Below are 13,670 nucleotides of genomic sequence, written 5' to 3' on the forward strand. Positions count from 1 at the left end.
ATCACTCTCCCCCCCAAATGAGGCAAGCTTTCCAAAACTAATGTTTGCTTTACACCTTAAAAATAATAGAGGGTTCTGCAGACTTAAAACCAACAGAAATTTCTTCTTTTAAAGTTGGATTTGAGCACATGATCAATCTATTTCCCTAAACAAGGAAATAGGAAACAGTGATAAAGCACTGTAGCAATGCTTGGAGGGATATGTAGAAGTCATTCCTTCACTTCAGAGCAATAAAAGTCAGTAACCGAGGGTGGAGCAATAGCAACCCTGGAAGCCAGCCATAATCATCTTTATAGCTGCACTTTACCACACATTTAAAAGGCAAGGCAAACTTGCCCATATTTCCTGCATGGGAAGCTGGTTGTATGTGTTCACACACAGATTATTGTATTATCATTTTTGTTTTCCTGTCTGTGTGTGTGCACACAGTCATGTGGGAACTGGACCTAGATGGGCATGATCTGACCCCAAAATATGATCTCTGACCTTCTACAATATTGTGTGAATAGACTTTGAGAGAGTTAGGGCATGGAGGAACTGTAAAGTAGAACTAATGGAGCTACTTTCTGCTTCTTTTAACGAGGTGACTCTTACTTAAGATTCCCCTTTCTCCACCAGGTTCTACTAATTTGGTTTGTATACGGTTGACAGCTGATGGGTTACAGAAGAGTGTTGCCTATACTTGAGTGGCCACCATCTTGAACCAACACAATGAACTGGCAAAAAATACTCCCCCCAAAAAACCCACCCCTCTGAGGGTCCTTGACCATCTCCTATATGCTATGAATTTGGTTTGTACCCGATTGTCGGTACATGATTTACAAAGGGGTGTTGCCTATGAATTTGGTTTGTATCAGACTGTGAATGCAAAAGTTATTAGAGGGAAACACCAGGCGCGTAACAATGATAGGGCAAGGGGAGACAGTTGTCTGGGGGCCCCACTGCCTGGAGGGGCACCCCAGAGGCACCTCATGTGACTCCCCATTGCCCCCTGCCCAGCCCCATAGCCTCTCAGCCACTTGCCCTCTTCGCCGTCTCTCCTGCTTGTTCTGCAGGCCCGCAATCGAAGCAGCAGCCCAGCTGCAAAGAGCTCCTTTTCTCCCGCCTCTCAGCTGATCGGCGGGTGGGCGGGGCTTCCACGGAGGCCTCCATGTAGGCCGCAGTGAAGCCTGAACTCGAGTAGGGCCCAAGCAAGCCTGGAAGGAGGAGGCAGCTAGAGTGTTCTCTGCAGCAGAAGACCCCTTGCTGCCCTGCTTAACCCAGACCAGCATTTGCCAGGTAGAGTGTGAACTCCTTTTTGTGGTTACCTTTCCCGCCCCCCCCCATATATAGGGATCTGCTTGCCATAGGGCTTGGATATGGGGGGGGGGGGACTGAGAAGTCTCTGAATATTTATTTTGAAACAGCTTGGAAAATTTGCTGACTTAAAAAAACTATCTAAAAAGTCCTATAAGTGGCTTGTTTCATGGCAGAAAATTGCAAAAACTTCTGGAACAGTATTTTATTAATTTTATTTATTCATTCATTCATTTATAAATGCACTTATGTTCAAGTTGTTTTGCAACCCAGAAGGTCTGAGTGAGAACTGTGAAGCATGTGTGGTGCTTTTATTTTATTTTTCTTGTGTGTGAACTGCTCCCCAATAACTTGCAGGGACTTCAGGGTAAATCTGGCCAACATGTGAATGCAGCACCTCCATTCCAGAGGAGATGTGTCTTAAAGGGCTTTAAAAGCCTCCTGTGAAAAACCTCCTGCAATCAAACTTGACTGAATTTGTTCAGAATTCTGAGAAAACAAACATAGGTTCACCCTGCATGGTTGAAAGTCTCCTTTGCTAATCTGCAGCGAGGGGCCCATTTGAATAATTCATCTTTCTAGTGTGTTCTAGGCATTAAAAGTAATACAAATGTATAGTACTCAATGTATATCACTATATATTGTGACGTGTGTGTGTGTATTCAGTGAAATGTATTTGCAGGCAGCATACTTATTTTGGAATATCAGACTTAAATCCTTGGGGGCCTGGGGTGTGCGGAGGCCCTGGACTTGGGGGGGGGGGCATTTTAAAATCTTGTCTCTGGGCCCATTCCAACCTTGCTACGCCCCTGGGAAACACTACAGAGACAAAGTGATCTCATAAGCTGCCTTCTGTTTAGAAAGTAGGCTAAAAAGCAGTGAGGTCAACTGGTTGATACTTTTTTAAAAGGCTGTCGACAATCATTCAGTTATGCAACATATATTCTTATATTATAAATTATAGTTATATCTTTCAGTTGTTACTGGTGGTAATTAATACACTTGGAGAATCAACAGCAGAATACACTTGGAGAATCAACAGCATATGTTCACAAAGAACATATAGATATCCCTTTGTGGACTAAATAAATAATCTGTAACTCTATATTATCTTGGCTTTATTAATGTTTTGTTTTCATTTCACGAGGAAGAGAACACAAATGTAATTGCAGGTGATTTTCTCTCTTTAAAGTTTGCTCCGACTGTGCAAATAGCAGTTTGAACAAATACCTGATATGAGATGAAATGTTCTCATTTCCTATTAAATTATCCAGTCAAACCATGAAGCAAATTTTGGGTGCCAATAGATACTTTATTACCCCATCTTTATTATTCATTTCTTGTCTTCCTGCTGTTCTGTCTCAGCACTTTAAGCTGAAGACAGATGAAATATTTTAATATGTGGATGTGGTTTGAATACACATTCTCTTCATTCTTAAGATATATTTTTTCATGCAAGTGAATATAAATTCATATCAGTTCTACCACTCTTTAGGGTATTATGTCTGTCTTTGTTCTGAGTTTTGAAGAACTCTGTGTAATGGGGCCAGATCTGTGATAAGACTGTTCATAATACTCTCAAGGACTCTTCTTATATCTTTTAGACAGGTAGATTCCTGTTTGTTGGATCATTGCTTTTGTTGGATCCTTAGCTTTTGTGAGTGGAAGAAAGCTTGTGCAAGGGAACTTTTCTGCCTCCTCCTTCCCACAACAGCCCTGTAGACTCCTCTGAAAAGACTCCTCTGGCCTCTGAAAAGCTGCTCCTGAGGATCAAGGGACCAGGCACATGGCAAGGGAGGAATTGCTCAAAATCAGATGTAATCATGCTCCAAGAGCAAGTATATACAAGAATAATTAGGTGATGATTAAAAGAAACATGATTAGAAGAGAACAATTAGAAGTTTGGGGACTGATTCGATGCAATTTCCTCTTCATATAGGTTTCTACAAATATTATTAAAAGCTTTTATTTATTCTAAACTCTATACAGGGATGAATATATCTAAAGTGATGTGATATAATATCCTAATCCAGGGGTTTTCATCCGGGGTGCTGGAACCTCTGAGGGTACTTTAATGTATTGTAGGGTACATGGGTTACCCAGAACCCTTCCACCTCCCTGACGCACATGCTACACAGTTGGCTCTGACTCTAGGAGGGAGGCCAAGGAGTTTCAGGCAGCATCCTTGGATAGAAAATGCTAGCTGATGCTCAGTGTTGGTATTTTCCTTGCAGCAAAGCCTATCAGTCAGGCTGAGGGAAGAGCTGCCTACATGCTTTAACACTCTGCTTTCACTACATTCTACTGTCAAGCAGATATTTTAGTTGATTGGATAAAACTGAGCCACCTGCAAATGTCTAAAAGTTGGGGTAGTAGCTGTTACTACCATGTATGTATGTATTATTTGCACAGTCAGACAGGTATTATTGACTGGTTTGTTTTATCCAGACATTGAGTACTTCCCAAGGACCTGGGATGGCTGAATTTTATTATCAATATTGTTGTTGTTATTATAGATATCATCGCAAAATATAAGGTGTTCCATTATTATTGTTATTATTATTGATTTTTGTAGTTATGTATTTATTTATTCATTCATTCAATTTCTATACTACCCTTCCAAAAATGGCTCAGGGCAGTTTACATTAAAACAAAACAATTAAAATCAATTTGTTAAAAAAATTATATCCTGCTCTTTATCCGAGGAGCTCAGAGTGGTGCACATGATTATTTTTATTCTCACAACAACGCTGTGAGGTAGGCTGGGCCAAGAGATACATGACTGGCCCAGAGTCACCCAGTAATTCTCATGGTTGAATGGGGATTCGAACGTGACTCTTCCCAGTTCTAGTCTATACTCTAGTCTATACTCTGTACCAGTGATTCTCAAACTTGGGTCCTCAGGTGTTATTGGACTTCAACTCCCATAATCCCCAACCAAAGGCCACTGAGTCTGGGGATTATGGGAGTTGAAGTCCAATAACACCTGAGGACCCAAGTTTGAGAATCCCTGCTCTATACTCTAACCACTATGCTGTGCTGACTTTTAACTGTTTTAACAGATAAAAACAGAGACTATAAAACTCCATAAAACAATTAACAATTTAAACATTCAACACAGTTTAAAAACCCTGGAAAACCAGGTTACAGCAGATTAAAAACATTTACAACAATTAAAAAACCCTGGATGGCCAGGCCAAGGCTGGATGGCCAGGCCAAGGCTGGATGGCCAGGCCAAGGCTGGATGGCCAGGGCTCTCCTAAAGGCCAAACATGAATTCAGATTATGGATTTCTGCAGGGTGTGCTTTCCACAGCCCAGGAGCAGCTACAGAGAAGGCCCACCTCTGAGTCACCACCAGTAGTACCGTTGGTAACTGAAGATGGACCTCCTCAGATGCTCAAGGAATTCTCTGGCAGTTAGTCTTAAAAAGAATAAGTGTGATTTGCCTGTTGCTGATTCAGTATTGATACAAATGCAGCTCCAAACCCTTGCTCTGGTCTCTGGTAGGGGAACTCTGTCAATCATAGGCTGATGATTAGATGACAAGGAGTTAAAGGGATGCTTAAGGAGAATGTGGAAAGTGTAGAGAAGCTGAATGAATTATTTGCATCAGTCTCCATAACAGAAGATATAGAACAGATATTCATGCCTGAACTGGCCTTCTCAGGAAGGAAGTCTGAACTGTATCAAACAAAGGTGAAGAGATTATATTCTAGGACATATTGAAAAATTAACAAGCAGTTCTGGTAAAAACTAATCTACCTACTTTCCTTTCACTATAATCCTAATTGATAATTACTATCTTCACAAGTTAGCCCACTTCTGCCTCAGATGTTCATGCATCCACCATCTTGAACTGGAGTGGATGACATTATTGCAAGCTATGCCATTGAAGTGTCCCTATGTGTCACTAAAACAGTAGAGGGCTCTCTCAACAAAAACTACATCATTGAGGTGTCCCTATTTATCCCTACAATGGTACCAAATTTGGTCCAAATCATTTAGGCAGTTCACAAGTGAGCCCACTTGCACCTCAAACAATGCATCTCCCATCTTGAATTGGGATGGATGACACCATCACAAACCATGTCACTGAGATGTCCCTACGTGTCCCTACAACTGTACTAGATTTGTTTCAAATCGTTTCCCACTCAAACCTTAAACATTCACATGTCCACCATCTTGAACTGGGGTGGATGACATCACCACAAACTACACCATTGAGGTGTCCCTACAACTATACACAATTTGGTTCAAATCGGGCCAGCTATTGCGAAGTTGATAGGGACACACACACAAACACGGACGTATACACACAGATAGCTGGGTGATCTCTTAAGCTCACTTTCCTTAAGGAAAGTAGAATAAAAAATAATAATAAATCCCTGGGGCCAGATAGTATATACCAAAAAAGTCTTTAAATAATTCAAATGTGAAATTGCTGATTATTTAGAAAGAAACTTGTACCTTGATCTCAATATTGGGCTCTTTGCCTCCTACCTTCAGTTTCAGAGGCAGTATCTAGGGGCGTATCTAGGGTAGGGCAGGCAGGGCACATGCCCCGGGCGCCACTTGAAGGGGGCGCCATTTTTTAAAATGAAAAAAAAAATTAAATGGCCACCAAAAACAAAATGGCCACCACGCATACTCAAATGGCCTCTGCAAGACCCTAGTATCTGGGAAAAGTCAAATTCTCCATTTATTTTTAAAACTTATGTAACAGTGATGCTACAATGCATAGTAGAGAATAAGACAGGCACTTCTGTTTAGTTTTCCAAGTACACCTCCACATAGTATTTGGGTATTTCATGAGCCCCAGCATACTGAAATTTGTAGTTTTCCAGCATTTTTTGGTCTGGCTCGTCCACTGCTAAATCGTTTTTGAAATATTAAAATATTAACGAGATTGACTTGTATTTTTGAGCTGATATTATGGTAAAGTTATCTGAAAGATGGGTGTCAGATGTTTGGACAGGGGGTGCAATTTCAGTGCTTGCCCTAGGCGCTATTTTTCCTAGATACGCCTCTGGCAGTATCTGAATACCAGTTGTAGGGGACAGCAGTCGAAGAGGGGTATACATTCAGTTGCTGGTGGTGGGCTTTTTAGAGACATTTCATTGGCCACTATGGGGAAACATGATGCTTGATTAAATAGGCTTTGGCCTGATCTAACAGGGCTATTCTTAAATTATTTTGATTAACATTCTAACAGCAAAGATAGGATTTCTACTTGACACCTGTCTGGGGGAGTTCCCTTTACTTGTTGCCTGCATAGGAAACATAGGAAACTGCCATATACTGAGTCAGACCATTGGTCTATCTAGCTCAGTATTGTCTTCAGAGACTGGCAGCGGCTTCTCCAAAGTTGCAGGCAGGAATCCCTCTCAGCCCTATCTTGGAGAAGCCAGGGAGGGAACTTGAAACCTTCTGCTCTTCCCAGAGTGGCTCCATCCCCTGAGGGGAATATCTTGCAGTGCTCACACTTCTAGTCTCCCTTTCATATGCAACCAGGGCAGACCCTGCTTAGCTATGGGGACAAGTCATGCTTGCTACCACAAGACCAGCTCTCCTCTCCATGAAAGAGATGCATGTTACATCTCCTGTATTGCTTGAGTTTAGGCACAATAAAATGGCAGCTAGTCATGTCAGGCTGCCCTATACAAGTCAGATTCATCATAGACACACATTCGATAAGTCATTCTTCATAGATGCACATTCAATTCATCATAGACACACATTCAGTTAGGAGCATGAGTGGAGAAAGGCAGAAGGGTTGTTGTAGAAGGCCTGGTAGATATTATAAATCTTTCTCTGAGGGAAGGCAGGATGAAATGCTTCTTTGAGGGAGGGCAACAAATAAATTATTTGTTGATTAAGAAATTGCTACCTGGTTGTGTGTAATTAGAATAGAAGCTAGAACAATATAAAATGGTGATCCACTGAAAGAATAAGAACACTGAAGATGACATATTTGACGTTGGAACGTTTGTTTGTTTTTACCGCATCCAGCACAGGAAGGTCTTACTCATTCCTCAAATTCTGAGCCCCTACAATGAGCACCTCCATCTTGCTTGGATTCAGTTTCAATTTGTTATACCACATCTAGCCCAATACTGCCTTTAGCCAGGCATTTAGGGAACGAATGCCATTGATTATGAAGATGAAAAGGAGAAATAGATTTGGGTGTCATCAGCATACTGATAACACCCAGCACCAAAACTCCTGTTGACCTCTGGGTGGTTTTTTGTTGTAAACTGTCCAGAGACACAAGTTTTGGGTGGTTAAACAAATAATTAAATCCCAGACAAAAGAACTAAGAAAACACTTGTAAATGGATTTTGATTCTACCTGCCCTTTAGAATGATACTACTGGGCCAAGTCATTTGACTTGGGCAAAACATATTCTTACTCTTAAACCTACAACTGCTATCCTTTGTACTAAGTGCTGCGGGGCTCATATTGCTGGATTGTTGGGACTTTGCATCGATGGAACAATAAAGAAATAAGATTTTGATGACTCTGTCCCTATGCTCTCTTATTGCCCTATCAAAGCAACAGACAGTCATGCAAGATCTTACTCAAAAGTAATAATCAGAGGTGGCCTTTCAGTGGTAATCTTGTCATATTTGTACATAAATATTGTATGTATGTGTTGACTTAAATGTTTTGTTTACAGTATTTGCCTAACTTCTGTTCATAGACATAGGCTTCAGCATCTGATTCAAAGGTTTTTTCAGTTAACTTCTGAGACTGCTGAGACTGCACACCTTCACTAGATCAGTTTGCATCCATAGTTGGTTTTGAACACTTTTGTGTGCATCAAAATCTACCCCCCACACACCATTTTTTAAATAGTTTTGTATCTTTAACTGATCTGTAGGTATGTTGTGTAAAAAGATATTATCTTTGTAATTCTTGTGTGGAACTGTATTGCAGCTTTAACATAAATAATATTTGCTGGTGTAGCAAGTGTTCAGATTGGGGTGGAAATCCTTAAAAGTTTAATGTGGTTAGAATGTTTGCAGCCTGATTTCACAGCATCCTGCCCGTCTCTTGAAAAAAGGACCAGCAGCAACAACTTCATTTAAAAGAGAATAAATTGACTTCTTAGGTCACTGCATTAAAGGCAGCTTGACTTTTGTTCTCATTCCCATTTGGTTTCACTTCCTAGAAGTAGATTTAACACTATGTTTTCAGTCACAGACTTGCCTTCATACCTAGAATGTTCTGCATGATTCTAAAACAACTTACTTTAAAGAACAACTATATAAAAATAATTGATTGTTACTGAAGGTAATATCCGAAGAATGACTGGCTGTCATTGCCAGGGTTAAAAATGTACAGAGAGAAAGAGAGTATGTCTTTGTTTGTATTTGGCTAGTCAGTTTACAATGAAGAAAAGAATCTGCTTCTGTTTTACCCAGCCAATGACACCTATTGATGGACTGTAACAATTTAAGAGGGCCCTTTTTCTGGCATGGTATGGTAAATTCTTTTTAACAGTTAAGATGAACACCAACTAAACAAGTAGAATTGTTCTGTCAGCATTCTTCAAATGTAACGTATGCCGTAAAGGTCTCTTGGTAACAAACTGAATTTTAATAGCCAGTTAGCTTACAGACCTGACAAACATTCATGCTTTGCTTGAGAGCCAGCGCGGTGTAGTGGTTAGAGTGTTGGACTAGGACTGGGGAGACCCGAGTTCAAATCCCGATTCAGCCATGATACTAGCTTGGTGACTCTGGGCCAGTCACGTCTCACTCAGCCTAACCTACTTCACAAAACAGGGTTGTTGTGAGAAGAAACTCAAGTATGTAGTACACCACTCTGGGCTCCTTGGAAGAAAAGCAGGATATAAATGTAATAATAATAATAATAATAATAATATTGTAGAAGAGTAACAGGATGCACAATTGTTAGGGGGTGGGGGAAATGCCTGTTTCCATGTCTCTAAGAAGTTCTCAGATGTAAATCGTAACATTCATTTTAGATTCATCAAGGAGACCTAGAGGCAGACATTTGTCTTTTTGAGGATCTGCAATATTCTTCTATGGTTTAAATATTTACTGCTAGGAGGTGTGGACTGTCATTGACCAGGCAAAGTCAATTTGTTTAGATTAAACATGTAGGAAAGTTCAAGAAATGAAATATATGTCATAGAATCTATATATTTAATTCTCGTAGCTGAGCGTGGGGATGTGAGTGGATGGGTGAGGATGCATGTGTCAAGCACCGCCCCTGCTGCAGCCGCGACCATTGAAAAGGTGGGGGCGGAGCTGCTGCTCAGCAACAGATTAAGAAGAAAATGACGATGGGCAGTGGCGAGCTGGGTCACAAAACAGCGCCCAGCTGGAGCCAAAAGCTGCGCAAACTGGGCTTGAAGGTTGGCAGGCGGGGTGAGGAAAGGCCACACAGGGAGCAGGGGAGAGGAAAGGCCGAGAGCAGGGGGGTGAGGAAAGGCCAAGTGGTGAGTGGGGGGTGAGGAAAGGCCGAGCAGGGGGGGAGTCAAGTGAGGGGGCCTTTAATCTTTCCAACAAGCCAGAAGGTGGGGGGACTGTACTGCTGCACAGATGCTCTGTGCGGGATCAGCTAGTTTTGTATTAATGTGCTTGCAAAAGGGAAGCTAAAGAAAAATTTGAAGTTCGTATGATTTCAACTTCAAATATTATTTGTTTTATTGAATGACTATTTATGTTAAATTTGAATCCCGGTAAATTTGAATGTGAGAAAGATCTTCTGCTTCTCTTTGTTGTTTTTGGATTATAGATCTGATTGAGTGTTAAAAATCTGTTGAGAACAATAACAGTTAAAATATAATCTTTATATTTAGCATTTCTGCTAAAAAAAAAATTCAAAAAAACCCACAAAAAACCCCCTCTTTAACCCAGCATATTGTGGTGCAAAAAATAACCAGATCTGCCTTCTTGAGAAAGGGACACAGCTGGCTCACCATCCAAAACTGTGCAAAGGCACCCTTGGCCATCACCTCCACCTGAGCATACAAAAGCAGAGCCGGGTCCAGCAATACCCTCAAGCTGTAAACTTGCTTTTTCAAGTGGACTACAATCCTATCCAGAGCTGGTTGAATCACTCAATCCTGATTGGCTTTCCTACTGACCAACAGCACCTCCATCTGGATTTAACTTCAGTTTGCTAGCCCACATGCAGCCAATCACTGCCTCCAGCCCCCGGTTCAGTAAACCCACTGCTTTCCTAGGATCTGAAGTCAGAGGGAGGTAGAGCCGAGTGTTTAAAATTACTTCAATTTCAATGGAAAAGAAAGATGCCACAGATGATAGATCCTGCTGACCTTTAACTTTACTCCATGGGTATAACAACGGTGATGGTCAAAATATTAATATAGAAGAACCCTGGTATTCATGGGGGTTCAATTCCATGTGGGGCCCGCACATAGTGAATCAGTGAATAATGGGGCATTAGGTCTATGGGAATCGGGAGGGGTAGGTTCCTGGACTGCTCAAAATGGCCAAAAATTGGCCAAAGGTCATGGCCTTTGCCCCCATGTCCCCCCGAATCTCCCCCAAACATGCCCAGGACATCCAGGGGGCCAAAAATCAGCCAAACATTGGTCAAAAATCAGCTGAAAATTTTCAATTTTGCCCAATATTTCAACTAAATGAGCCATAAAATGGTTCTCAACCACAAAATGGCAGTCGGAAATGACTTCCGAGGTCATTTCTGGCCACACTCAACCTACGGTTACATGGGTTTAACCCTTTCCTCCCCATTTTTTAAGCATATACTGAGGTCAGGTGCTAATTACCCAACCGTGGATACGCAAAACTGCGAGTGCTGGATCCGCAATTAATGAAGCCCTCGTGTATAGATCAAACAATCAGTTCCTTTATTACAGTCACAGACCAGCACAGTTTACAAATAGAAGCCCAACAAAAAAACCAAAAACACTACATAATCTACAGGGTTATGATACAGTAGTTAAACACATAGTTAAGCATAAAGATCAGTTAACAATAATTTTTAATGAACTCCTGGCAAATTTTACTGGCTGTTAAACAGAACATAGCAACATTATAAGATCTCTTCTGGTCAGTTAAAAGATAATCAAGATAAAAAGAATCTCTACAACCTGGATGACAGCTAATAAAAGGGGTTATATGTTTATGCTGTATATCTCGGTAAAATGGACAATAAAGGAGCTCATGAGCCATTGTTTCAATATCTCTCAATTTGCAGAGACAAGTACATTCTTTGTAGGGGATTTTTTGATATCTCCCTTCCAGGACTGCTGTTTGCAAGACATGTGCCTGTGTTCAAGCTCTGTGATATTTCGGCATGGTTATCTGGTTTAGGGATCTGGCAGTTACCCCTGCTAACTGAACAAAGAGACACCTTTTAAAGTGGTGATTCTCTTATAGCAGGGGGAGAGCAACTGGCTCTATCCAGCTCCTGCACAGCATCCCTCCAGTGGCTGTTGCTGGTATCTGCCTTATGTTTCTTTTAGATTGTGTGCCCTTTGGGGATAGGGGGCCATTTTATTTATGTATTTTTCTTTGTAAACCAGTTTGTGAACTTTCATTAAAGAGCAGTATATAAATATTTGTTGTTGTAGCAGAAGGGTTGAAACTCAGAAATTGGTTGACCAAATGGACACCAACAGGAATAGATCCCTGATCAATTTGATGCTCCATCTATCTATAAAATTCTCTAAGGCGCACCCATGGCTAATCCCATGTGTGACAGCTCTTGTGAGAGTTCACGAGCAGAAGCACTGTGATGATTGGGCAGTGGAGATTCTATATGCAGATAGGGAGGAGGAGTCTGTGATGATTAAGATCAGTTGGAATGCAACTGTTACTGTTCGGAAAATGTTCTTGATTGTAGAGGAGAGGAATCTCTATATATAAAAGGATAGTGGGCAGGTGATAGATGGTCTGTGAAGAGAGAGGTCGTGAGGGAAGAAAGAGCCCCTTCAGGAGGAGGCAGCCATTGTGTGAATTAGATGAGGAAACAAGATGAACAAGATCTGTTAACTCAGGAAGAAGGGAGGGGAAGAAAGACAGAGGGGAAGAGCAAGTGGAGGAGGGAGAAAGAGAGAAAAAGAAGGGAGGGGGAGAGAGAAAGGAGGAAGGGCGAGGGATGGGCCTGAGCTTGTCAGCGGCCTGAGGGGAATGAGCAACCATGGTGGTGCCTATTGGCAGCAAGGAAGGTCCCAGTCAACCACTGCTGCTGTTTAGAGCTACTGAGGCCATTGTCGGAGGCAGGCAGGCAAGGGACAGGCCCAGGCCTGTCAGCGGCCTGAAGGGAACGAGCAGCCATGGTGGTGGCAGCAGCAAGGAAGGGCCTGGTCAACTGCTGCTGTTACTGTTCCTGTGGGGAGGAGCAGGGTGAGGGTGAGGGTGGGAAGGTCTCTGGCAATTGGAGGCTGCAGCCTGGCCAATAGGCCCCAGCAACGCTGCAGCCGTGACCAAGAGGCGTGAGGGGGATGGAAGCAATGGGATGGAGGAGCAGGAGTGCTGCTCAGGTGAGGGTGGAGAGATCTCTGAGGTGGGGGGCGGCTGTGGCAGGGGGTGAGGGGAGCAATCAAGTACTAGCACACAGATGCTCTGTGAGGGTTAAGCTAGTATCATATATTATTTGTCTGAGTTTGATTCTGGCATTATCATACCCCAAGAGTTATTAGTGCAAAAGGGGAGAAGTTTCTCCTGTATTATTGAATTGTATATTCATACCAATCAAGTGAGATTTATTAAGAAGATTGCTTATGGGTAATATCAAAACAACAAAACATTTCATTTATAAAGGGAATAGGGATAATGAAGCTGTTACTTACTGTTCCTTGAGGCTGAACAAGCTTTCAGCAGTGTTGAACAGAGCTTCTTGTATGCAGTATCTGAGAAAATAGCCATTGGGGATAAATTACATAGTGGACTTCTCTATGTTATAGAAATGCAAATTCTAATTCATATATATCAGTAATGTTATCTTTAAAGACATTATCCCTTAGTGAGTCACCACACAGGGATGCCCCCTGTCTTCTGCTGTTATTAAAATTAAAGACATGAAACCTGTGCAAAATATGAAAATATTCTGCTGAAGCCTGGCAGCTCCAGTTAAAACTTTGAAAAGAGCAAAAGGAAGTATTTTAAGAAATAGAGTGGGTTCCTGGATATAAAATTAACAAAACCAAACTTAGTTATTTTAATTTAAACATGCAGCATAAACTAGTATATTTAATGCTCAATGATTTTTGTCCCTCTAAGAAAATACAAATGCTTTTACAGGTTTGAAAAAATGTAAACATTTCTGGCCTCAGTGGAAACTCCTTTCAGATGCGTTTCCAAGGTTTCTAATCCTATACCCAAAATTTGTCAAACAACTGATTTATCATCA

General features: G+C 41.5%; 1 protein-coding gene and 1 long non-coding RNA gene across 14 annotated transcripts in view; one reads left to right on the forward strand and one right to left on the reverse strand.

The window, feature by feature from the left end:
• The window catches only part of DLGAP1 (DLG associated protein 1), a 575,006-nt gene that overhangs the window by 216,834 nt on the left and 344,502 nt on the right, over positions 1-13,670 (forward strand). The window lies entirely within an intron of this gene.
• LOC128322601 (uncharacterized) overlaps positions 1-13,670 on the reverse strand; it is a 156,098-nt gene that overhangs the window by 83,618 nt on the left and 58,810 nt on the right. For all 5 annotated transcript variants that reach the window (XR_008305809.1, XR_008305808.1, XR_008305807.1 and 2 more), the window contains one exon: positions 13,111-13,170. This is a non-coding gene — a long non-coding RNA (uncharacterized LOC128322601). The remainder of the gene's footprint in view (positions 1-13,110; positions 13,171-13,670) is intronic.

Source organism: Hemicordylus capensis, chromosome 4 (assembly GCF_027244095.1).
Source record: "Hemicordylus capensis ecotype Gifberg chromosome 4, rHemCap1.1.pri, whole genome shotgun sequence".
Classification (NCBI taxonomy): Eukaryota; Metazoa; Chordata; class Lepidosauria; order Squamata; family Cordylidae; genus Hemicordylus; species Hemicordylus capensis.